Raw genomic sequence first — 26,147 nt, forward strand, 5'->3', positions numbered from 1 at the left:
CTGCGATGTTTGTATGGTGTTTTTACGTTGCATGTAACCAGTGGTTATTCAGCAACGGGACCAACGGCTTTACGTGACTTCCGATCCACGTCGAGAGTGTACTTCTATCACCAAAAATACACATCTCTTTCTCCTCAATGGAATGCCCGAGAATCGAACTCGCGGCCATCGAGGTGGCACGCCAACACTATACCGCCCACGCCACTGAGGCGCATATTTATGGCTTCGATGTATCCTTTCTGCTCTTCTTCGATCAGTGGGCATGCGGGTTTCATCATTTTCTTTAGTATAGGGGTCCCTGGGTTACGATGAATTAAATAATTTACGTTGAATTGAACTGAGTAAAAAAGTGAGTGTCTAAGAAGTCTTGCAAGAAAAGAAAGTGAATTGCAATGGAAGGTTGTGGGATCTATTCGCTCTCCCCCATAGAAATCCATTCACGCAGATTCCATAAGCCTTCTCTCTATTCTTTAATTGATAAGTTTGTCGTCGATTTAATGGCACTGAGACGTGTTTCTTCTCTGTACTTGGTAAAGGAAGTAGGAAAAGTGGGCCTTAGCACAGTTGGCAACGGTAAGTCTGTTTTTTGAAAGTGAAATATTGTTAGTTTCTGAGCACACGAAAGTTGTGAGAGAATGCCGGAGCATATCAGTAGCAGAAAAGTAAGAGATTAAACAGGAATTTGGTCGTGAGAGAACATAATATTGATCATACCAGAATATGATTATAAAGGATATTTTGGTATTGCTGGTGTTAGGAGAGTGGAACGTGAGTATTATTATAATTATTATTATATTCCCAGCAGTTTCCTTCTTTTTATGAGTTTTGTGTGTGTAAAAGAAAACTATGGAGATATCTTTTTGTCTGTTCGTCCGCACTTTTTCTTTCCGCCTCAGATCTTAGAAACACTGAGGCTAGAGGGCTGCAAATTGGTATGTTGCTCATCCACCCTCCCGTCATCAAACGTGTCAAATTGCATCCCTTTAGCCTTAATAGTTTTTATTGTATTTAAGGTTAAAGTTAGCCTTGATTGTGCGTGACAACACAGGCCACCACCGGACTGTGGTTGAAAGTTTCATGGGCGGCGGCTGAGAGTTTGATGAGCCTTGGCTGAGAGTTTCATTGAGCATTATGCGCTGTAAAGAAAACTTGATTGCGCCAAAGAAACTTCGGCGCATTTTTTGCTTGTTTTCTTACATCAGCCGAGCTAGATCGGAGATACTTCGCCTCTGGAATCCCAGCTTATGCCAAAAGCAGCCAGACTTAATAATGGCGCAACGAAAAGAAAGAGTCAGATAAATGAGACAGAAGAGCAGGTGAAATAAGAAGGCGGGAGGGAGGATGTACCATTACCACTGTTGAATTATACAAGCGCATCGCTGCTTCGTTTTTGCTTTCGTGGCAGCTCGGCGGCGGGAGAGAAGTTCGTGGCTTTATTGTCTCGCTTTATGTGGAAGTTAATGTGTGGGACTTCGCTGTGCCCAGTCGCTTTATGCGTCCCTTCGAGGCTGCGTTATGCGGTCTGGTATCAGAATGACAAAGTGGGCCTTTTTATTCCTTGCTGTTTCTTCGCACAGTTATAAACAGTGAGAATAATAGACTGCAATGAAGTGTTCCTCCTCCTTCATAGTCGGGGAACGGACCATTCGACTCGCTTATCAAGGATATAAAAGAAAAGCCCCGTAGGAGGGCAGTGCCGTCAGTTCACCTCACGTGGTGCACTGTAGGCATTACTGAAGGGTCTTTGCAGAGTCCCTCCGGCCCCTAGCTGCAACCTCATTCATTCCTTTTACTGCGCTTTCGTTCTTATTCTCTTTCTTCCATCTTACTTTCCACCCTCTCTAACAACTGTTTCAGTTCCTCGTTGGACGAGTGGTTTACGTGCTCGCCTACCGGTTTGGTAATACCGAGTTCGATTCTCGGCTCGGCCAACGCCGAGTCAGAGGATTTTATTTCTGGTGGTAGAAATTTACTACTCGATATAATGTGGTTCGGATCCCACAATAAGCTGAAGGTCCCGTTGCTATGTGACCAATTGGTTCCTAGCCACGTAAAAAATATCAAATCCTTCGGGCCAGCCCTAGGAGAGCTTTTAATCAGCACAGTGGTCTGGTAAAAACTAAGATAGACTCAACTTTTAACAACTGTTTCAACGTGCAACTGCTTTGAGGTTTTCCTCCTGTGGCACCTTACAGACCTCGCTGTCAATTTCCTTTTCAGCGCTGAATGACCTCATAGGCCCCATCGCTTGGCCTTTGGCCTTAATTCTGTATTCTATTCTGTTCTGTAAAAGACAAGAGAGGGAGACAAAAAAAAAAAAAAAATCGGGTATTAGTGAATACGAAACTATAGACCCACCTCTTGGAAGACGTAGTATACGGACCTAGAGGAAACGGAAGCAGGCAGGATTTCTGAGTCTAGTCGTATGGAGAAATAAGCACTTGCCATGCCCAGCGATGCGGGCATAGCTGGTATTCACAGTCAGTAAGCACTGTGGCATGTTTGGCATCCTTAAGATGGGAAACATTTGCGTTCAGTGATTTCCTGCAGCTTTTATTATTGAATTTGAATGTGCCCCTGGAGCTGCATATGAATTTTTGTATAATTTAGTCAATAATCGTATTTTATTTTATGTGGATTGATCCAACGATTTTCGATGATTGTATCAGTTTTATTATAAACGTTAATACTTTTGCTTTTGAATTCTTGGAGAAAGAAAAGATTTCTGAATCAGGAGGAGAAAAGAGCGGAAATTTAGAATGATTTCTGCCTACCAAGGAAAAGGTTTCCTGCCTTTGGAAATTCATTAATATGAAACGGATATAAGCGAGCGAAAGAAATCAGTGTGTGTGTGTGTGTGTGTGTGTGTGTGTGTAGAGAGAGAGAGAGACAGAGAGAGAGAGAGAGAGAGAGAGAGAGAGAGAGAGTGAATAATTTCACCTTGTGGGGTAAGAATTACCTCTCCGAGGCTCTTCCGTTTTTAATTATATTTCCATGGCATACATTTTGAAGCACTGATCTCTCTCTCTCTCTCTCTCTCTCTCTCTCTCTCTCTCGTTACACACCCCGCTACCAGTCCCAGCTACTACGACTAATCACCAGAAACTTAATTCATATGTGAGGTCAACAGACTTATACCAGATAATTTAGGAAACGTCCATGATATTCTCTTTTCTTACTCCGTTAAGGGATAGAACGCCGGTTAGTCGCTTTAGAGGCGAGATACCTATTCTGGGAAAACATCGAGGAAAAACAATGGAGAGAGAGAGAGAGAGAGAGAGAGAGAGAGAGAGAGAGAGAGAGAGAGACGCGGGGGCTGCATAGTACTCAGCAGACGATCTTATACGTCAAGCGTGCGCTCCCTGCTTGTTGTAGGGAGCCTCTTACACTTCCTCTTCATGATTAATGAATGTAGTGGAAATTCCCTCCACGAGCCACGTGGTTCCAAGTTCATTTTTTTTCTTTTCTTTTGAGAGGAAATGGATGGTGGTTTTGTGTGTGTGTGTGAATTTTCGGTTTTGGGAATTGTTAAACTCATTTTCTTCGATGTAGTAACCACCGTGTTTTTAGTCTCTCTCTCTCTCTCTCTCTCTTAACAATTGTTTCATGGTGCAGCTGCGAGGTTTTCTTCTTGTCACACCTTTCAAACCTTACGATTTCCCTTTCGGCGCTGAACAACCTCCTAGGTCCCATCGCATGGCCTAGGGCCTGAATATTATATTCTAATCAATTACTTATTTTCTTTCCTGAGGTTAGTGTTCCTTGTGAAATGGATGAAATTTGCTATCATTATTATTAAACGGACATCAAAGAAATTGGACGTTAATGGGCATTATTTCTCCATGTCGAGGAATATGAAGACAAACAGACTGGCTGTATCTAACCAGGTTCAGTTCAGGTTGAGCAATTTTCCTTATTTTTCCTCATCGTGACTGATTGTCTTCTGAAGTTCGTCTTTGCTGCCACAATTTGCCAAAAGCTAACTGCATCATGTCCCTTATCAGGCACAAGGAAGAATTAATCCTACTAAGATTCCTCTCTCTCTCTCTCTCTCTCTCTCTCTCTCTCTCTCTCTCTCTCTCTCTCTCTTTTTTTTTTATCCAGTAGCGTCAAGAGACTGTCGGTGTATGTAGAGGTTTGATAAAGTTTTGTTTTGATTAAGTAAACATGGATGGATACGTCACTGTATAAATTTAGCTTGGCCACTGTAAGTGAATATTAGTAAACGCCATATTATGATTTTAGAATTGAGAAAAGTCCATTATAATTTGTAAAAAAACGAGAAAACCATATAATTTTAAAACTGAGGAAACTCCATATAATTTTAAAAAACAAGGAAACCATATAACTTTGAAGATGTGAAGACTCTATATGGCTTTTAAAAACCGAGGAAACCACATAATTTTGAAAATGTGAAAACTCCATATAATTTTGAAAATGTGAAAACTCCATATAATTTTGAAAATGTGAAAAGTCCATATAATTAAAAAAAACGAGAAACGATACAATTTTGAAAATGTGAAAACTCCATATAGATTTTAAAACGAGAAAACTGTATAATGTTGAAATTGAGAAAACTATATATAATTGTCAAAAACCAGCTGTCGATATATTATTGGCCGGAATGGAGAAGAGGAAGTCAGTCAGTCATATTCTTAGCTTCTGAATCTGGGATGAACCTCTGCCAATGATAAGTTAGCATGCTTATATAAAGCCACCTCTTATGTTTTCATAAAAGCCTAATGAACATTATATCGATGTCCTATGAATATACTGTGTTGTTTCCTATATCTTTGCATGCATTCTTATTATGTTTAATTTAAATTATAAAGATTATTTATTACTTTATGTTCACCTTTTCGGCTTCATTTTGTTGTTCACGGAAATTTTACAGTATTTAATAATCATAATTTTAACCACTGAATTATGTCGTTCTGAATTTTGTTTTTCTTTTCTATTTGTAGTAGTAAAGTATGATGTTTATCATCCATAGGCCAAATGTGTTTCCAGAGGAAATACTGGGCACAAAATGTTTTTTCTGGTGTAGGATGTATTAGCAAAAAGTCTCGTTGAACATACTTGCTTTAATAATAACTTGATTTCACGCTGTAATTTCCTGATTTAATCACAAAGAAAGCCTTCCTTCCTGTCACCAGATCATCTCTCTCTCTCTCTTCTCTCTCTCTCTCTCTCTCTCTCTCTCTCTCTCTTTTGCCCTCAGGCTCATCCGGAAATGATTAAACATATCATCTCTGAAAATGTTACACCCAGTTGGTCCCGTCGGTGTGCCGATTTCTAAATACGTATTACGTCTCTGTTCCTCACGAATGGTTTCATTTTGTAATCCTGTCATCTTGAAACAGACTTACCTGTATTGGTGTCTGTTGAGATTAAAAAGAAAACAAATTGGGGGATAATAGCATCATCTCGGAACATTACATTTTATTTTATATTTATATATATATATATATATATATATATATATATATATATATATATTTATATATATATTATATATATATATATATATATATATATATATATATATATATATATATATATATATATATATTGCGCGTGCAGATCTACCCCATATTTGGGTGGTTTCATAAGGAGTTAACCGTTGGAATCCTAGATAGTATATATAATTAAGTACGAGTTCCATAACCACTTATTTTTCAAAGCGGCATCTACCCACTGCAGTCAACTGACTTTCCAGGTACTTTTTCACTAGTTAGTCAACAGTGACACGGTTGGTTTTAAGATATTCCATTCATCTCCCCTTGTCTTAGTCGGGATTCGAACTTGGGTCCTCTAACTTCTGAGGCGAGTGTGCTACTTGTTTTGCAAATTTTTTCTGGATATATATTATATATTTATATTAATTATTATATATATATTATATATATATATATATATATACACACACGTATATATATATAGATATATATATATATATTATATATAAAGTATACAGATATATTTTGTTTATTTTATAGAGCTTTGCTGGTACAATACACGAGGTTCCTGTGTGAGTAGCGGTCTGTTAATTTATATACTGTAAGTACAGGCAGGTTTCGTGCAGCCAAAACCACGCCTTCAAAAAGAAATTGTGGAAAAAATCTTGGCACGTACCATGGGGCACCTGTAGAAATAATGGGCCTTTTTTACTTGATTCAGTTTTAACTCTTGGCTTTTATCCTGTATATGCCCTTATGATGCGTTGGTCTCTGTATCTTCGAAAGTTGGATAAAGTGACATATATATCGTAAAAGTTGTATATGTATATTCATTATACATACACACATATATGTATATGTATGTATATTAGATTATATATGTTATAAATAATATGAGGGGATAATTCCATATGTTGCTAACCTTTAAAATTCTCAGCTAATAATTGTATGTTTCTTAGCTGCATTCCCAATTCCGAGCTCAAGTCACCAAATTCGACCTATTTATATATATATATATATATATATATATATATATATATATATATATATATTATTTTTTAGTGTTTGTGTTTGTGTGTGCGTTTGTGTCTAAAGCATTGTTTCTCTAACAATGTGGCACACAAGAAACCAAAGGATAATAATCACTTCCACATCCTTGATAAAGCGCCTTTAAGTGTTGTCACAATTATACCTAAGAGGTGTATTAATTCCACTTCTTTTTCTCTTGTATGCTTTCATGTGACTAGCAGCCGTTTTGCTATGTTGGTCGTGATGTGCCAGCATAGTTTGAAAAGTAGAATCTTAGTGCTTTGAAAAGGTCTGGTCTTATGGAAAGAATGGGGGATGTAGGTAGGTTAAAAAAAAGAAAAACCGTAAGATCCGATATATGTTGGGAGAAAGAAAGTGATGAAAACCGAGGGGAAAAAATGATAGACTGAGTGAATGTGATTTGAGAGTCTGCATGCAAAATGGATGGCTGTTGCAGTTGGACCTGTGTAGGTGTAAGAAACAGCTAGTGTTGTGGAAGTTTCCGAGATTCAGTAGTTAAATTATAAATGTGGCCATGATTATTGTCCATCCTGTTCTTTGTAAATGCTGACTTCTAGAGGAATATTTTAAGGGGCAAGTTAATTATATATTATATATATATATATATATATATATATATATATATATATATATATTTATTCAGTGTGAACATGAAAATGTAGAATAAACTACGAAAGTACTTGTTCTAAGATCCATGTTTCACTTTCCTATTTCTACCGTGGATTTAAGGATATTCTCAAATACGTGTTCCTTCGTGCTACATTGGATATAATATATATATAGTGTGTGTGTGTGTGAACACAAGCAAATGTTACATATAAGTATACCACACATGTTGTTTGCAGATGATGCAGTCCTCTTTCATTTTAACGGCTTATTTCATTGTTGCTTGTATTGAGTGACCCCGTGAAAGGCCCAGATATCCCGTTGAGCGTCTCGAGTTTCAGCGTCATCAAGACTTTTGCTTGGTGGGTCTTGCTGAGGAGAGCAGGGACCGAGGAGAAGAGTATTATGAATTCACGCTCTTCAATTCTTGCCTCTTGCCTTGTGTTGTGTGTCTGTCTCTGTTTTAATTCCGTTTCTTTCTTTCACTCTTCGCTTAACATCTTTTACAGACAGACTGAGTTCTTTCTGTGCGTCTTCAGAGTCTTGTGGAATGAATTATTTCCTCTCAAGGGCTCCTCCGCCAGGTTCACTTTCCTAACTATTCGCTACTTAAAGTTCTTGCAGAGATCAGGTTGTCTTCTGACCTTCCTTTCTCGCGGGCGGGTTCTTCTTCCACCCAATTTCTGTCGTGGGTTTCTTGTGTCTAGCAATTCTCTCTTACAGGTTACGTTTGGCTTTGTTGATTCGCTTTCTTCTTTTTTATCATATGTATTCTTCAGTTTGGATCTCTACCCTTTTTATTTTACTGCCTTTTTTCTTTTTCAAGCTTGCTTGCTGTCTGAATTGATACGATACGAAGTGTCTGTCCGAATAAGGGCCTTTACGAAACTTTTTTTTTTTTTACTTAATTTTATCTATCATTGTATTCTTTGCACTGCCACAGGGAAAATAAAAGACTGGATGTAGGTCCTTCGTCACTGGCTTAGAAATAAAGGCGAAACCGGTCAGGGCCACCGAACCCAGTCTTTTATTTTTGACTATGGTAATGAGTGATACATAACTCGCGTGGTAATGATTATTGCAAACTATCTACTTATCTATTCTATCTATAATTATATATACGTAAATGTGTGTGTGTGTTAAATTGTGGATGTATGTGTAGGCATTTATATGTAAATATTTCTGTTGTTACAAATTTTTTGTCAGAAAATTTTCCAGCTGTACAAATATCAGTTATATATATATATATATATATATATATATATATATATATATTTTATATATATATATATATATATATATATATTTGTGTGTGTGTGTATGGAATATTTCTCCGGTGTGTGTAGTCCACAACTTCTTTTCTGTTGTGGTCCCTGGAGTTCCTGCTGTTGTGTGTGTACGTACGTATGTTCGTGTGTACCAGGGGAACAGCAGTAAGTGTACATGCGTGTGTGCGTGTACGGGTGTATGACCGCACGGGAGCATTTGGTTAGGCTGTCATCAGGGGCCCCTTCTTCCGCGCCGGTCACTCTCGGTCTCAGTAGCTGTCGGGGAGTGAGAGTGGAAGGGTGTGCACGCGCTCGCGTTTACCGGCATTTTGGCTTTTTCCCCCCCCCACCGTTCTATATGTTGGGTCTCGCTGTTTTCCAGAAATGGTGGCGAACTGACCCGAATCAAGTGTGGATTTGCCGGTTTGTTGTACCGAAGCCTATATATTTCGTAAATGAATAGGTGTGTGTTTGTGCCTTTTTTTTGTAATTAAACTTGTGCTATTATTCCCCTTCGTTTCGTAATCTGAATATTCATGCTCTCTGTTTTGGAACAATTAAAGAAAGCTGGCATATAACCCTTTGTGGATACTGTATTGGGTTCCACTTCTTTGAGGGCGTCTCTTGTGTTTTCCCCCTTGCGTTATACCGACTGGGGCCGCGTACTTTAATATTACCCTGTGGTTTTACTGTAGTGTGTCAGTGATACAGATCCAGTCCTGTTACCCTGTGTTCCAGCAACCGTGTTTCTAACCGAATACTTCATAGCTGCGGTACTCTTGAAGTTTATTACTGTTTGCTTAAAGAAAAAGAAAAGCTTTGGTGTCTGAAGTGTTGGTTGTGGAATATTAATATAATGAACATAGTAGGAGTACAGGAGTGAACCCTTTTTGTATACATATCTCAAGAATATTCTTTTCCTGCCGACAATGTTTATTTTCAGGGCTTTGCGGTCTTAATGTGAAGTGATAATATGTGTGTGTGTGTGTTTTTTTCGTAATGTATTATATTCACTCTATAGATTCACCCTATAAGATATTTTTCGTATTGTATGTTTAGGCCGTCTGTATATTTTTGAAACTGTTTGACATGTTTATCCCACAGATATTGATATTTGCCTTTGTTTACTAATGTTTGTCATGCTTTTTACTCTACTGAAAATGTTGATGACATTTATTTTATACGGGCTCTCGCCTCACTTTAGAAAAAAGTTATTGTCATATGATGAAAGAGAAAGCGTTTGTAGGTACCCGTTGTAAAAGCTGGCATTATCTTGTTTAATATGATCTATATGTAGGACTGTGTGATCGCCATATATTTTTTGTTTTACCAGTGCCTACTTTTTTCCCGGTACAAAAGTAAAGTGGCCTTTATAGCAGTGATAGAAGTAGTATTAGTGATGGTAGGGGGAGGAGCAGCAGGAGGTGTGGTTTAGTAGTAGTAGTGATAACGGGCCCGATATTAAAGCAGTGGGAACATTCCCATTCCTATGAATTGTATACAGATTTTATTGTGTTGAATTCGTGTGTATGCACCAATTCGAGGTGCAGGTTGTATGGTCGTGTTTTAACAGATGTTTTGTTCGAGGTATTGGTCGTATTTGAATATACGTATAAATCGATATTGCCTTTTGAATGCGTTTGGTCCAACGCTTCGGTGGGACTTGTTATTTTCATTATTTCTATATTTGATTATACGTGTACAATAAAGTATTGAATCTCTCTCTCTCTCTCTCTCTCTCTCTCTCTCTCTCTCTCTCTCTTTCTTTCTTTCTTTGTGCACATGTGTATTCTCTGACATTCTGTTAATATGGTAATTGAGACGAGGATATCTCTGTCTCCCTCCCAACTCCACCCCACCCAAGGGGGGGGGGGGGAACGAAGGAATAGAACAGACCTCTCTAGGCTTCTGTCGGAAAAGCGTCTCTCTCTCTCTCTCTCTCTCTCTCTCTCTCTCTCTCTCTTTGTCATATATTATATTCTTCCCGTTGCAGGGAAGCGTCTGGCGCTAAGTATGTACTAAACATTGTTAATTTAGTATAATTCAAAACTTCTTAGCTTTAATCGTTTCTGCCTTGGAGGCTTTTCCTCGGAATCGGATCGCATAAGTTAAGACGAAGCCCTTCAGAATTAGGTAATATGTATATCGTCAGAAATACATACATACACACACATATATGTATATATTATATATATATATATATATATATATATAGATATATATATATATATATGTGTGTGTGTGTGTGTGTGTGTGTGTGTGTGTGTGTGTTGAATCCTGTATCTGCAGGGTACATTGACCAAAAAAAAATGCCCAATGAATATGAAAAACGTATGGCAACTGTATTGTTCTGTTCTGCCTTTTGTTTTTACGCGTTTGTATGGCATTTTCTTCATACAGATATATATTATATATATATACGAGTCTGTGTAATTCAAGGTCATTTTATCCAGTATGGAATAAAAACACAAAATCCTTTTTTTTCTTTTTTTTTTGTGTTTTTTTTTTTTTTTTTTCGTGAATGACAGTGGCACGGAGACTAAAACGTCCCATCTAAAGCGAACTTCAGATAATACGATGATATTACAAAGAAAAGGGACGTATATACGAATCCCAGATGTGAGCGAGGGGCGTGCCCTTCAAAACGCGGAGTTTTTTTTTGTGTTGTGGGGTGGGGGGGGGGGTGAAGGATTCAGGGGTAAATTGGAGCCAAACGAGAGCCGCAAATTCATCGTTGGATGAAACGAATTCCAAGGAATGTTTTTTTTTTTCTCTTATCCAGATGTAAACTTGCCTGTGATTTTGGGCGTAATGCTTTTAATTGCATTTTCATTAGATCGTTCGTTGGGAGGTGTGAATGTTTATTTCCCTTTACATTATCTGGGTTATTAATAATAATAATACGTACATTGTTTCATTGAAAACTATTCTGCTCTTTTATGAGAGAGAGAGATTCAAAATAAACTTCTGTAGAGGGAGGAACAAGAGATTGAGGAAAGAAAGATTGCGTAAGGGATATGTATATATATATATATATATATATATATATATATATATATATATATATATATATATATATATATATATATATAAGCGCCACTTTACGTCCTGAATTCTTGGTTCTGTGGCTCGAGCCCATGAGCCGACGAATTTCTTGTATCAAAAAAGTTTTCCCCCCTCGGTTAACATATTCGAAAATATATGAATTCCGAGGTAGAGAGAGTTAGATATTAAAGGACATTTGTATATATATATATATATATATATATAGAGAGAGAGAGAGAGAGAGAGAGAGAGAGAGAGAGAGAGAGAGAGAGAGAGAGAATTATACAACCGAGTTGAGAGAGAGATTCAAAACAAACCTCTTTTGAGAGAGTAAGAAAAAAGATTGAGGGAGGAGAGGTAACCTTGGGATTCAATCCTCTCCAAAGGAGGCCTACTCCTTAGATAAGGAGATCTGAGGGCTCGGAAAAAAACAAAGGTACGATATGAAAGAATGTTTGTGTAAGTCTCGGTGAGAACATCACGGCGCCAGGTTCCGTTGAATATATCTTCCCTTTTCTATCTTTAGCTATGCCGCTTTCTAAACTCGTATAAATAGGCTTTTAAGTGACCAGAAAAATAGCCAATTAGTCTGTGCCCACTTGTTTTTATACAGTGTTTCGTTTCCTTTTAGAATTTTTAGAAAATGGTTTTTTATGACCGTGTCAGATGTTCGTTTGTTTGTTGAGATTAACTGGCCTCCTTCAGTCAGGACGGGCTCTTGCTTACAGAAGCGCCTCAGTGGCGTGGTCGGTATGGTCTTTGCCTGTAGAAAAAGGGAGAGGGAAAAAAGAAAGTTCAGTAAAGGAGGATGTGCTGACGTCAGCATGAAACGTCTCTTTTTATAAAAAACTATGACCCTTGTCTTGTTGGTTTGTGTTGGGGGTTCCTGTGCTGTTGTTGTCTTGAAGATTTCCTGACGTGTATATATATATATAATTATTAGCTAGATTTATAGTTTTGTATCACAAATTAGTTCATGAATGAAAAAAGTAAGATCTTAACATTTGTTATTTAAGATAACATAACACTAAAGATGATAAGCCGTCAAAGTATGACTAAATGCTGGTGGACATGCACATTGGACCCTTTATGCACAATGTAGGTGTATATGTGTTTGTGTGAGTGAGTGTGTGATTAAGGGTGTATTTTCAGGCTTCTGCATATTTTTGTAATGCCTGTACGAATATAGCCAATCGGCCAGTTGCAAATACAGCGAGTTTTGAATTAGGTAACCGAAGACGACTAGAAGAATTACAAAAATATGATTACTTTGTATTTTTATTCGTACATAACAATCGTCACCCTTTTCATCTGAGGGAGGGTTGTTCCATGAGGCATTTTCTATCCTCATGTCGTCGTTCCCAACAGAAGCCAGCCCCGCCTTCAGTTATGGTTCGTCTCCGATCTGGAAAGGTATGGGGGGTATGGCAGGTCAGTTTTCTGATACCTTAATACTTGATATTGGGGTTTTAATATATATATATATATATATATATATATATATATATATATATATATATATATATATAAGTTTTTGCCACGAAGGAAAAAAAATGAAAATCGACCTTATTGCTAATCTTGTAGTGTTGTCAGTTTGGATATTAAGCCTACTTTGACTATGTTTTTCCTCTGTAAGATCAGTTGTGCCTGAGTAAAGGGTCGAACTAGACCGAAAGTGCTTGGCTATCTCGCTTTTCATTTGTTTCCCTTCTTGGCAAAAACCTTTATTTATACATAGCATCACGTTTTATATACTTCGTGATCAAGTTATTCATATATATATATATATATATATATATATAATATATATATATATATATATATAAGCAAAATACAGTTTGCTTCTCAGCTGATTTGGGCCATGCTGCTGCAGTTTTTTCTATGGGGATGGGGAAGGGAAGCATATCTTCCAAAGCGTGGAGGATGGCTTTAATGAAATCATAGATGAAAAAGGCGTAGTAAAGGTACCCCTTGGAAGATTATGAGCCAGGGGAAATGGTGGAGTGGGTGAAGATTTAAGGAAGCTTGGAATAGGAAGATGCCACTGTAGGATCCTTTGGAGACTGGGCATGAAGGACCCAACCCCTAATTGAGGGAAAAAAACAAAAAAAAAAGCGTTGGGGAGACGAAATGAAAGATTGCTACCAATCAGTAGATAGAATTTGAGGAGTGTGAGTTAGTATTAACTGATTTTGGTTGAATGTCCGCGCCTCCCACTTGCATTTTGTGTGGTTGTATGTGCGTATGTGTTTGTTTGCTTTTTTGTAAAACGAGAAAAAGATGCGAATTGTTTTAGGGTATGTGGCCCGCTGAGAGCACCTCCTAAAACTCGACCTAGATGTGCGTTGCATATTTAAAGGAAAAAGCTATGACACAGTGAAACACATTTCCATGGAATGCGTCTGAAGCGATGGTGGAATGGCCGAGGGAGAAGTGTACAGAATTGTGAAATATGTGGGGATAAAAACGTAGAAAGAAAACATTGGAACCTTATTTTTTGGGATGATGTAGTTTATTGCCGGCGGAGGGGAAGGCTTAGATTCAGTTATATCAAGAAAACACTTTGGAAAGAGAGCTCAGTCAGAGTTGTTTTTGTCAGAAAAAAAAAGAAAAAAACATTGTCGATTTCTTGTCAAATGTTGTTTATGTGAGATGGAAGTGTTAAAGCTGGAAAGTTGCACCATTTCAGGAGGAGAAACATAAACGGGGCTATAAATGTTTCACTTGGAACAAGAGGTTGATTGAATTGTAAACATATACCCATAATTTAGTTTGACACAAAACGACCAAGAATGACAGCGCGGTATGTCACATGTGAACATGGTGAAGTGACGATTCCAAATTCAAAATAATTTGGTTCCTTGCTAATACATGCTGTGCATATGTATATATGTACATATATAATGAATATACATTTATTTACTGTTCTGCTATTGCTTCGAATATTGTGGGGGTATATTATATATAATATATAATATATATATAGCATATATATATATATATATCTATATACATTATATATATATCTATATAATATATATATATCATATATGATATTAATATATTATTATTATATATAATTATTAATATAATAAATATATATAATTATATAATATATAATATAATTTTTTAAATTTTTTTTTAAATAATCCGACCAGTGAAATTTCCATGAAAAACCCACCTGAATACTGTTAGCTTTAGTGAAGTTCGGGGAAGCAAACACGAAACAGATGTCAGGGGGGAAAAGTTGAAGGATTTTTCAAGGGCTGAATCACTGGCTGCGGGTGAGGATGAAAGGGAAATATTCAAAAGAAACCAGGGGATGAAACCGTGACGGGGGGGAAAAAAATTGTTAAAAATTAGGAGAGAACACTGCCCTCTCGAATAACCTCGTTATGTCGCGGCAGTAAAGACTGTTCTTGGCTCCACTGCAGCTTCAGCAGCAGAGATGTCGAAATAATGTTGAGTATATAGTCTATGAAAACAGCATTACACATCGACGTTTGAATGAACTTGAATAGGTTTTATGTAGGTAAAGGCGTTATGACACATTTGTAAGATTTTGTTGTAATGTTTAGGTAAGTACATCAGGTTTATTTCCAGCCAGAAAATTATTATTAGTTAGATATTGTCATTGGCAAATCACTTTGGTGTAAGTGAGAGGCATTATTATATTTGGCTGAAAATACGTTCTATCCAGTGATCAAATAATTAAACTTTATAAAAAATTTTATTCCGTAGTAAAGGCAGTTAATTTTTTTTCTTGTTGCGGAAGACGAAATTAAATGCTAGAGCACTGGAGGAAGTATTTTAGAAATAATAATCGTTAAAAATAAAGGAAGAACAGTTACTGCTTTCACGTAGGTACGTTCATGCGGTTATGTTCATGAAATGCTCGTGCTTTGGGAGATTATGAGCTGATAATGCTCTTCAGATGGTAATCAGGACAAACCACGGAGTGCCAGATGTTAGGAATTTGTATAAGAAGTTAGGAGTTTATAAAAGATAATTTTACCATATAATTCATCAAGTATGATTACCATTACCTGTGCTGCACTAGATTTGATAATTTATTATTGATATTCTCTCTCTCTCTCTCTCTCTCTCTCTCTCTCTCTCTCTCTCTCTCTCCACAGATGTAAGGAATGCAAGTAAGGAATCAAGGTTTTTGAATGATATGTTTACCATATGATTCTAACGAATTATATGATAAAAATGACATTCATAAACCTTAATTGCTTACGAATTATATGGTATAATTACCATTACCTGTGCTTCACTAAATGTATTTCATCATTGATATCCATGTCATACTTATTATTTCTCTCTCTCTCTCTCTCATCGTCCTCTCTCTCGCTCCTCACTCTCTTCTCTTTCTTCTCTTCTTCTTTCTCTCTCTCTCTCTCCTGTCCGGATATCGGCACAATTGGCACGCCTCTGGTGATAGGTGTCGAAGGGCTTCAAAGCAGCAGGCTGTATGTTACCTGACTTGGATTATGACTCAGGGACCACTAGCACCTCGGATATTGAGTCATTCGGGTTTCCTTTAAATGTATACTGAAGATCAATAGTAGGTTGCCTTGTGAAAAGTCTGCTGTAGAAAAAGATGACCCATATGTTTGTTATGTCACTCCTTTTTACGTGCTTATATTTTCTTTATTTTTGTTGATTTTCAAAGTGGGAATTTTTTGTGGGTTGGAGGATTGGATTTCATTGGTTAAATATTATTGTTTTAGGACTATTTCACAGTAATTGCATTCCAGAATATCACATTTTAATTTGCGGTCAAATGCTAGGTAGAGCTGCTGACATAGCCTACTAAATGATTTTGAAATTGTCACTCTTCCTTAGGTCGCTCAGTGTTTGATATTTGGAAAATATTTATTATGTAAGAATTATTTTATTACTGCTGTTATGTATACGTCTGTCTTACTACAACTGATCCTGCTCTTCTGTTCGTCCACAGTCATTTCAACTCTTGTTATTTTTACGGAATATGAGACCCGTCTCCATCGGCTCTGAATGAGATTCATCTTAAAAACGCGATGCGTGAGTGACTTGGCCAATAGTTACCTTGCTTTTCATTAGAGGGGAAACTTCAGTAGTATCTGTTGACGGAAGAGATGAGAGAAATGAGAAGGATATGGAATTCAAAACCACTTGAAATGGGACGCAAATGGGAGACGAGAACTCTTCTGTTTTGTTGACTCTCCTTCAATAGATTGGTCGCTGTGTCAAAGGGGAGGTATTGTGTATTGTTTCTCTCTCTCTCTCTCTCTCTCTCTCTCTCTCTCTCTCTCTCTCTCTCTCTCTCTCTCTGTTGTTAATGATTGGAGATCTTTTGTTTTTTTCGTGCGTTTTCATCTCAGGCGATTGATTTGATCCAGGTTTGTAATATTTCTTTTATCAAAGAGGGACGAAGTTGGAAAGCAAAGCCTTTATTGAATAGTTGCAGTGTGGTGGAAATTTATAAAACTTTCGAGTGTCTTCTTTATTAAATTTTATATATATATTTATGTATATATATATATATAATATATATATATATATATATATATTTATATATTTATTTATATATGTATGTATGTATGTATGAAGGTGAGCTGAGGATCAGTTCACTAACAGTTATGATTTTAATTTCAATGGCAAATTTCAACAGATTCCGATATGAATCACTCAAGTCCCATTAGAGTCATCATAGTGAATGTGTCGTTTTTTATTCCGGTTTGATAATTTGTTATTACTGTTCAATTGGATTATTTTTCTGGGAACTTAGGTAATAAGGATATTTTATTTTTATGTTTAACCTTACGCTTGTTTGATGTGTGTTAATATCAATTTTGTTTGTTGCCTCCTCTCTCTCCTCTCTCTCTCCCGTTCAATCCTCCATCCAGCTCTCTCTCTCTCTCTCTCTCATCTCTCTCTCACCTTCTACCCCCTTCTCCTCCTCCCCTCCTCTCCTCTCGTCTCTCTCTCATCTCTCTCTCTCACTCTCTCATTTCCTCTATATGTATAGTATATATAATTTTCTGACTCATATCGGGATCGAATCCAGGTCTCTTAGTTGAAAAGCAAATTTATTTGTTCCGCACGTGATTGCGTGTTGATTCTCTCTCTCTCTCTCTCTCTCTCTCTCTCTCTCTCTTCCTCTCTCTCGTCTCTCTCTCTCTATATATATCTATATATATATATATATATATATATATATATATATATATATATATATATATATTTATATATATACGTGTATGTGTATGTTATATCTGATTGAATGTGCGCGCCTTCATATATACACTTGCTTATATGTATCTATACACATTCGTATACATATCTATACACATACACGTACATCCATTCATATAACTACAATGAGAGAGAGAATCTTGTACCAGTACATTACATTAGAAAAAAAAAAAAAACAGTTTCATCATCTGCGTAGGTTGGCGGCGAAATACGATGGGACGAGAAGAGGTTACGTTCCAAGAATTGCTTTCGCGAACTTACAAGTGGTACCGGTATTGCTTTCTGCCCTCTTTGACGATGCTTGCGAGAGGGCCCCCCCCCCCGAGTCATATTTTAGGGATTTCATGGTGCTGCTCCGCTGCGTTCTGGCGTTTTATTTCTGTAGTGGTCGTATTTTGGTATCTCTCATTGCTTTGTGTGTGTGTGTGTTTTTTTTTAAGAGGAGTATTTGATGTTTCGTATTTTTTAGTAAACGCATATTTGTATTGTTTGTAACTGTTTTTCAAGCATCTTAAATTTCTTTGAGCTTTGAATGACCCTATGGTTCAAATTGCTTGCTTTTGTTGTCTAAATCATATTGTATTCCTTTTACGCAATTTTTTTTCTTGTTTGCCTGCACATTATTTTTATTTGATTACTTACGTTTTCTATTGAGAACATCTATCATAGGAGTCCGAGTTTGTGGTGTTGTTTTTCTGGATTCTGGAGGAATCTCATGAGATATTTCGAGTTTAACCTCCAAAGTCTAGCGTGTGTTTTGTGTATATATATATATATATATATATATAATATATATATATATATATATATATATAATTTCTAACTTTGTTTTTCTATTCCAGCCTTTTATTGATTGTTTAATTGGGGTAAATTATAAGATCAAAACAGCAGTTAATCTCTCTCTCTCCTTTTCGTGTAAGTTGCTGTCTTCGAAGCTTTATCGGATTAACTGCCATTTAGACTGTGACTGGGACAAGAACGGAAGTATTGGATATTCTAGGGTATTACTGGTTGGTTACCACTTGAGAATCATTTCGTGACAGCGGGAGACCGCCAGCAAGATAAGAGGCTGTCAGTCAAAACTATTAAGATCAAACAATGTAAGGGCAAATCATCACTTAACTAACAATTGCCCTTTTTTGCATAGATTTCTTTCTGTGCTGAAGGCAGCGCTTTTCAGAATGTATATGAAAATATATTAATTCCGAGGTAGAGCGAATTAGATATTAAAGGACATTTGTAGCTCGATATATATTTGTACTGTGTATGTATATAATTTTAGTTAAAAAAAAAAAAAACATTGAAACGGCTGTGTGCGTGTCCGCAGATCTTAAAAACTAATAAGCCTAGAGGGCTGCAAAGTGGTATGCTGATCATTCACCCTCCAAACATCAAACGCACAAAATTACTGTCCTCTACCCTCAGTACTTTTCGCTCTATTGAAGGTTAAATCTCACCACGATCGTACGTCTGGCACGCCGAGTCCAATTCTGGAGGCGTCGCCGACACACCTTCCCTTCTGCCACATTTTGGGAGCAACTGGGGCGCCTCCGAGTCCGGTCGTAGCTGAATGTTTCAAACTGCAGCACATCGAGTTTCATACAGCATTATGCGCTATACAGAAAACTCACCTGCACCGAAGAAATTTCTCCGCATTTCTTACTTGTTTTATGTAGTCTGTGGTGTTAGTATTTTTACTGATGCACGCATAGGTATATCATGCATTGCTAGATCTTAGTCGTTGTGGTCCGGCCGCCTACGCAAAGAAATCAGCCAATCAGAGCCAATTTTTTAATCGAGTGACGTTAGGTATGACGATAATAGTGCGTCATTTGGCAGATTATTATTAATGTCGTGCACTGAAGTCATGTGAATGCATATAAATCATATTTATGCGAAAACATTGACTTATTAAAACGTATAGTCAGTGCAAACACACACACACACACACACACACACACATATATATATATATATATATATATATATATATATATATATATATATATATATATATATATATATATATTATTATTATTATTAATATTATAAATATTTGGACCAATAATGATTTAAGTGAATACTTTTTTTTCTATTATTTTTTTATAAATTTTGATACCTTTATCTTTACTGTTTTTAGATGCAACTGTGTAATGTGAAGATAATGGTGCAATAAGTATTGTGTGTGTGTGTGTGAGTGTGTAAACATACATACACACACATATATTTATATATATATATATATATATTATATATATATATAGTATATGTATAATTGTTTGTGTGTGTATAGAATTATACGTATAATATTGTTATATATATATATATATATATATATATATATATATATATATATATATATATATTATATAATGTGTATTTTTGTGTGTGTATTTATGCATGCAGTCTCGGGAATAAATTCTGCCAGCACGACTTGATTCTCATTCATTTAGAATTAGTTCGTTATCTCCGCGGCATTGCCTTTTTTTAAAGATGTTGACCTAATCTTCGGAATACCTTATTACGAAGGTATTCCAGGCATTATGAAGATTATATACTACCTGTTGCAAGAGGAGGTTTTAAACGCTGAGCTGACCATTTCAGTCCGGAGGGGAGGGGTTTCTTGCATCGGATTTTTTCCATCTCACTGCACGTGTTAAATTGCTGGCTGGCCCGGAAGTGAAACAGATGTCAATGATGACTTTAAAATATTATTTACATTGATGTTGTTATAATATTTGCTCTTATTATTATTATTATTATTATTATTATTATTATTATTATTATTATTATTATTTCTTACATTAGTTGTCAATTTTATCCGCTATTATTATTATTATTATTATTATTATTATTTTTTTTTTTTTTTTTTTTTTTTTTTTTTTTTTTTTTTTTTTTTTTTTTTTTTTTCTCTATCACAGTCCTCCAATTCGACTGGGTGGTATTTATAGTGTGGGGTTCCGGGTTGCATCTGCCTCTTAGGAGTCCATCACTTTTCTTACTATGTGTGCCGTTTCTAGGATCACACTCTTCTGCATGAGGCCCGGAGCTACTTCAGCCTCTAGTTTTTCTAGATTCCTTTTCAGGGATCTTGGGATCGTGCCTAGTGCTCCTATGATTATGGGTACGATTTCCACTGGCATATCCCATATCCTTCTTATTTCTATTTTCAGATCTTGATACTTATCCATTTTTTCCCTCTCTTTCTCTTCAACTCTGGTGTCCCATGGTATTGCGACATCAATGAGTGATACTTTCTTCTTGACTTTGTCAATCAACGTCACGTCTGGTCTGTTTGCACGTATCACCCTATCCGTTCTGATACCATAGTCCCAGAGGATCTTTGCCTGATCGTTTCTATCACTCCTTCAGGTTGGTGCTCGTACCACTTATTACTGCAAGGTAGCTGATGTTTCTTGCACAGGCTCCAGTGGAGGGCTTTTGCCACTGAATTATTATTATTATTATTATTATTATTATTATTATTATTATTATTGTTATTATTATTATTTCGTACATCAGGGGTAAATTTTATCTGCAGTTATTAATTTTATTGTTATTATCATTATTATTATTTCTACATCAGTAGTAAATTTTATCGGTAATTACTTATTATTATTATTATTATTATTATTATTATTATTATTATTATAATTTTATACATCAGTTGTAATTTATCTGCAGTTATTATTAGTTATTATTATTATTATTATTATTATTATTATTATTATTGTTGTTGTTGTTATGATTATTATTATTATTATTATTATTATTATTATTATTATTATTATTATTATTCTGTTAAAAAGACTGGCAGAATTATGCGAGTTGATTTTATATATTGTGCTCTCTATTTTCCTTACAATTCGCTTCTCAGGCTCAGCGATGTTTCCGAGTAACTGGCCAATATTCATATTGGGAATTTTCAAAAAATTATAAATGCTGAAAATTCCCAATATGAATATTGGCCAGTTACTCAGAACTTCGCTAAGCCTGAGAAGAGAATTGTAAGGAAAATAAAAAAAACAATATGTAAAATTAACTCGCTTAATTCTGCCATTCTTTTTAACAGCATCTGCATAAAAGAGGGTCTTCTACCAAACTATTATATATTTCGTACATCAGTTGTAAATTTTATCTGCATTATTAATTTTATTATTATTATTTATTATTATTATTATTATTATTATTATTAATATATTATTATTATTCCGTACATCAGTTGTAAATTATATCTGCTGTTATTATTATTATTATTATTATTATTATTATTATTATTATTATCCACTGTTATCTTTTTATTGCTATTATTATTATTATTGGAATTTCTACATCAGTTGTAAATTTATCTGCAATTTTATTATTATTATTATTATTATTATTATTTTTATTATTTCGTATATCTGTTGTGAACTATATCCCATTATGTTTCCATTCATTTTTGGCAATCATCCTGTGTATAATACACAGGATGATTTGCAGGTGTGAAGCAGCCTTCCGGTCTTGTTCGTCACTAAGCCTTTTATTCACGTTGGTATCTCTGTTGTCAGTGCAACTTTACTACGCCGGTTCAACGTGGTCCTACCGAGAGGTGTGAAAATATAATTACGATCGAACTCATCTCTCTCTCTCTCTCTCTCTCTCTCTCTCTCTCTCTTCTCTCTCCATAATGATATATTCAAATCTGATGTAACTGTGATGCGTTCCTTGTAATAATATATTTAGAGGTTATGGAACTATAATACGTTCCTTGTTATACTCTCTCTCTCTCTCTCTCTCTCTCTCTCTCTCTCTCTCTCTCTCTCTCTCTCTCTATGTAATAAAATATTTATATATAATGCAACTGTAATACGTTCTTTGTCATTTTGCTATAAAATTCTCTCTCTCTCTCTCTCTCTCTCTCTCTCTCTCTCTCTCTCTCTCTCTCCGTAATGATGTATTCAAATCTGATGTAAATGTATTTCGTTACTTGTTTTATCATAAAATAACTCATTTGGAAGTTCCACCAGACAAAAACGAGCTATAGTAGTCCAAACTTCATTTTGTTTTATCGAAAATGAAATGTTTTCACTGAAGGGAAAATGTAATGTTTTTTCAGTTTTTTTTTTCACAGTAGAATTGTAAGGTGTGTGTAATTTTAAGCAAGTTGGAATGGACCTCAATTTTTTCGCGTTTTTCGTTATGCATTGAAGTTAATTCATCACAACAGAATTGTAAGGTGTCCGTAATTTTAAGCAAGTTGGAATGGACCTCAATTTTTTCGCGTTTTTCATTATGCATTGAAGTTAATTCATCCTCTTCAGGATTAAAGAATTCAAAAGCACTGTGGTGCCTTCATTTTTAGACTCATTCGTACGTGTTTTTCTTTTCGGTTGTTCGTCAGCCAGGAAACGAATGTTTTCGTTTGTTCGTCGGCCAGGAAACGAATGTTTTCGTTTGTTCGTCGGCCAGGAAACGAATGTTTTCGTTTGTTCGTCAGCCAGGAAACGAATGTTTTCGTTTGTTCGTCGGCCAGGAAACGAATGTTTTCGTTTGTTCGTCGGCCAGGAAACGAATGTTTTCGTTTGTTTCGTCGCCAGGAAAAGAAACGAATTGTTTCGTCGGCCAGGAAACGAATTTTGTTGTTCGTCGGCCAGGAAACGAATGTTTTTCGTTTGTTCGTCGGCCAGGAAACGAATGTTTTAAGTTTGTTCGTCGGCCAGGAAACGAATTTTGTTTGTTCGTCGGCCGGAAACGAATTTGTTTTCGTTAAATGTTTTTTCGTTTGTTCGTCGGCCAGGAAACGAATGTTTTCGTTTGTTCGTCAGCCAGGAAACGAATGTTTTCGTTTGTTCGTCGGCCAGGAAACGAATGTTTTCGTTTGTTCGTCGGCCAGGAAACAAATGTTTTCGTTTGTTCGTCGGCCAGGAAACAATGTTTTTCGTTTGTTTCGCGGCCGGAAACGAATGTTTTGTTAGTTCGTCGGCCAAGGAAACGAATGTTTTTCGTTTGTTTCGTCGGCCAGGAAAGGGGGACAATGTTTTTCGTTTGTTCGTCGGCCATGGAAACGAATGTTTTTTCGTTTTGTTCGGTCGGCCAGGAAACGAAATGTTTTCGTTTGTTCGTCGGCCAGGAACGAATGTTTTTTTTTCGTTTGTTCGTCCAGCCAGGAAACGAATTGTTTTCGTTTGTTTCGGTCGGCCAGGAAACGAATGTTTTTTCGTTTTGTTCGTTCAGCCAGGAACCGAATTTTTTTGTTTTGTTTGTTCGGCCACGGCAGCCTGGAAACGAATGTTTTCGTTTGTTCGTCGGCCAGGAAACGAATGTTTTCGTTTGTTCGTCGGCCAGAAACGCATGTTTTCGTTTGTTTTTCGTCGGTCAGGGTCCAAAACGAAGTTGTTTTAATCGTTTGTTCGTTTCAGGCCAGGAAACGAATGTTTTTCGTTTGTTTTTTCGTCAGCCAAGGAAACGGATGTTTCGTCAGTCAGTAAACAAAGTCAGGAAAAACAAATGTTTTTCGTTTTTCGTCGGCCAGGAAACAAATGTTTTAGTTTGTTTGTCAGTCAGGAAATGAATGTTTTCGTTTGTTCGTCGGCCAGGAAACAAATGTTTTCGTTTGTTCGTCGGCCAGGAAACAAATGTTTTCGTTTGTTCGTCGGCCCAGAACAAATGTTTTCGTTTGTTCGTCGTCCAGGAAACAAATGTTTTGTTTAGTTTGTTTCGTCACGGCCAGGAATCAACACGAAGTTTTCGTTGGTCCGTCGGCCCAAGGGAAACAAATGTTTTCGTTTGTTCGTCGGCCAGGAAACGAAATTGTTTTTTAGTTTGGTTCAGTCCCGGCCCAGGAAACAAATGTTTTCGTTTGTTTCGTCGGCCCAGGAAACGAATGTTTTTCGTTTGTTCGTACGGCCGAGGAAACCAATGTTTTCGTTTGTTCGTCCGGGCCCAGGAAACGAAATGTTTTTCAGTTTTGTTCCGTCCACCAGCCGGAAAACGAATCTTTTCGTTTGTTCGTCCGGCCAGGAAACAAGAATGTTTTCGTTTGTTCGGTCAGCCATGGAAACGAATTTTCTTTTCGTTTGTTTGGTTCGTCGGCCAGGAAACGAATGTTTTCGTTGTTCGTCAGCCAGGAAACGAATGTTTTAGTTTGTTCGTCGCCCAGGAAACAAATGTTTTCGTTTGTTCATCGGCCAGGAAACCAATGTTTTCGTTTGTTCGTCGGCCAGGAAACCAATGTTTTCGTTTGTTCGTCGGCCAGGAAACCAATGTTTTCGTTTGTTCGTCGGCCAGGAAACAAATGTTTTCGTTTGTTCGTCGGCCAGGAAACCAATGTTTTCGTTTGTTCGTCGGCCAGGAAACGAATGTTTTCGTTTGTTCGTCAGCCAGGAAACGAATGTTTTCGGTTGTTCGTCCAGTGTACAGTATGTGTTTATTTATGATCGTACGATCAAGTGGAATAGAAGAGAGAGAGAGAGAGAGAGAGAGAGAGAGAGAGAGAGAGAGAGAGAGAGAGAGAGAGAGAGAGAGCCGGCCTGTGGCCTATCCAAGTGAGGATTGAAATGAATTATGCCTCACCCCAAGAGGATAAACCTTATGAAAGGCGAAGGATCACGAAAATCGGAGAATACAAGCTCAGAGACCTGGGTCACACGTAAAAGAATCCCCTTCGTTATTGTGGGCTTAGACTAACATCAAAGACTCCCTTTGTCAAAATATGGTTTGCATTTAGGCTGCCTAAAAGATGCAAAGGGTGGAATATAGTATATGCTGAAAGAATACCATGTTAACCACAGATGCAAAGGATTTAAGCTAAAGTAGTAGTTGTAGTGGTACTCATAACCATTTTAATGTCTTCTGAATTACTGGTTAAGAAATAAAAGAGACAAATGGAGGAATAAGATACAACGACAGGTGTAGAAGTAAAATCATACGATACAACAAGAGATGCAGCGTAAATTTACTTTGTATTGGTTGTACTTTTATGAGTATTCAGCGAAATTAAGTATTTTTAAGACTGCTGGTTGGAATATATATGGTCTTCGATCTTTCGGCTTCCCTTTTCATAGGAAATCAAAGTAAAGATAATTTTATAAATTGAAAAAAAAAAAGTGTAAACAGGCGAATATAGAAAAAGAATCTGACAAAAGTGGATGTAACCAGTCTTTATGATACAATGATTTTATGAATCTCGTGGCCATAGTTTTAAATGTTTTCCTGTGTAAATGTTTTATTTGGTAGTTTTTTTATTTTTAAATTTTTTTAAGTGCTAAGTGGTTCGTTATTGGTGTCTCGCACTCCACCCCGTTTCGCCCCCCATAGTCCATTGTCGTTGCTCAACAGACAGTAGGCCATGCCATTAGGTTAATTACATTAGGCTAATTGCACTCGCCGTTTTTACCATATTATCCAGTAAAATGCGATTACAGACTGTATGAGACAATTTTCGAAATGCTTTATTACTTCTGTTTCTTAGCATTGCAAGTCAGTGCAGGCAAAT

At 36.5% G+C, this 26,147-nt stretch overlaps 1 protein-coding gene across 6 annotated transcripts in view; it reads left to right on the forward strand.

Annotated features, from left to right (window-relative positions):
- The window catches only part of LOC135210852 (uncharacterized), a 741,193-nt gene that overhangs the window by 306,981 nt on the left and 408,065 nt on the right, over window positions 1-26,147 (forward strand). For 2 of the 6 annotated variants that reach the window (XM_064243743.1, XM_064243744.1), the window contains exon 1: window positions 8,658-8,846. The exons of 2 other annotated variants lie outside the window; for them this stretch is intronic. The gene's annotated coding sequence lies outside the window, so the exon portion shown is untranslated. Of the gene's footprint in view, window positions 1-8,656; window positions 8,847-26,147 lie in introns of those variants that run through there. 2 more of the 6 variants (XM_064243741.1, XM_064243742.1) reach the window with 2 other exon arrangements.

The sequence above is a fragment of the Macrobrachium nipponense genome, chromosome 4 (assembly GCF_015104395.2).
Source record: "Macrobrachium nipponense isolate FS-2020 chromosome 4, ASM1510439v2, whole genome shotgun sequence".
Taxonomy (NCBI): Eukaryota; Metazoa; Arthropoda; class Malacostraca; order Decapoda; family Palaemonidae; genus Macrobrachium; species Macrobrachium nipponense.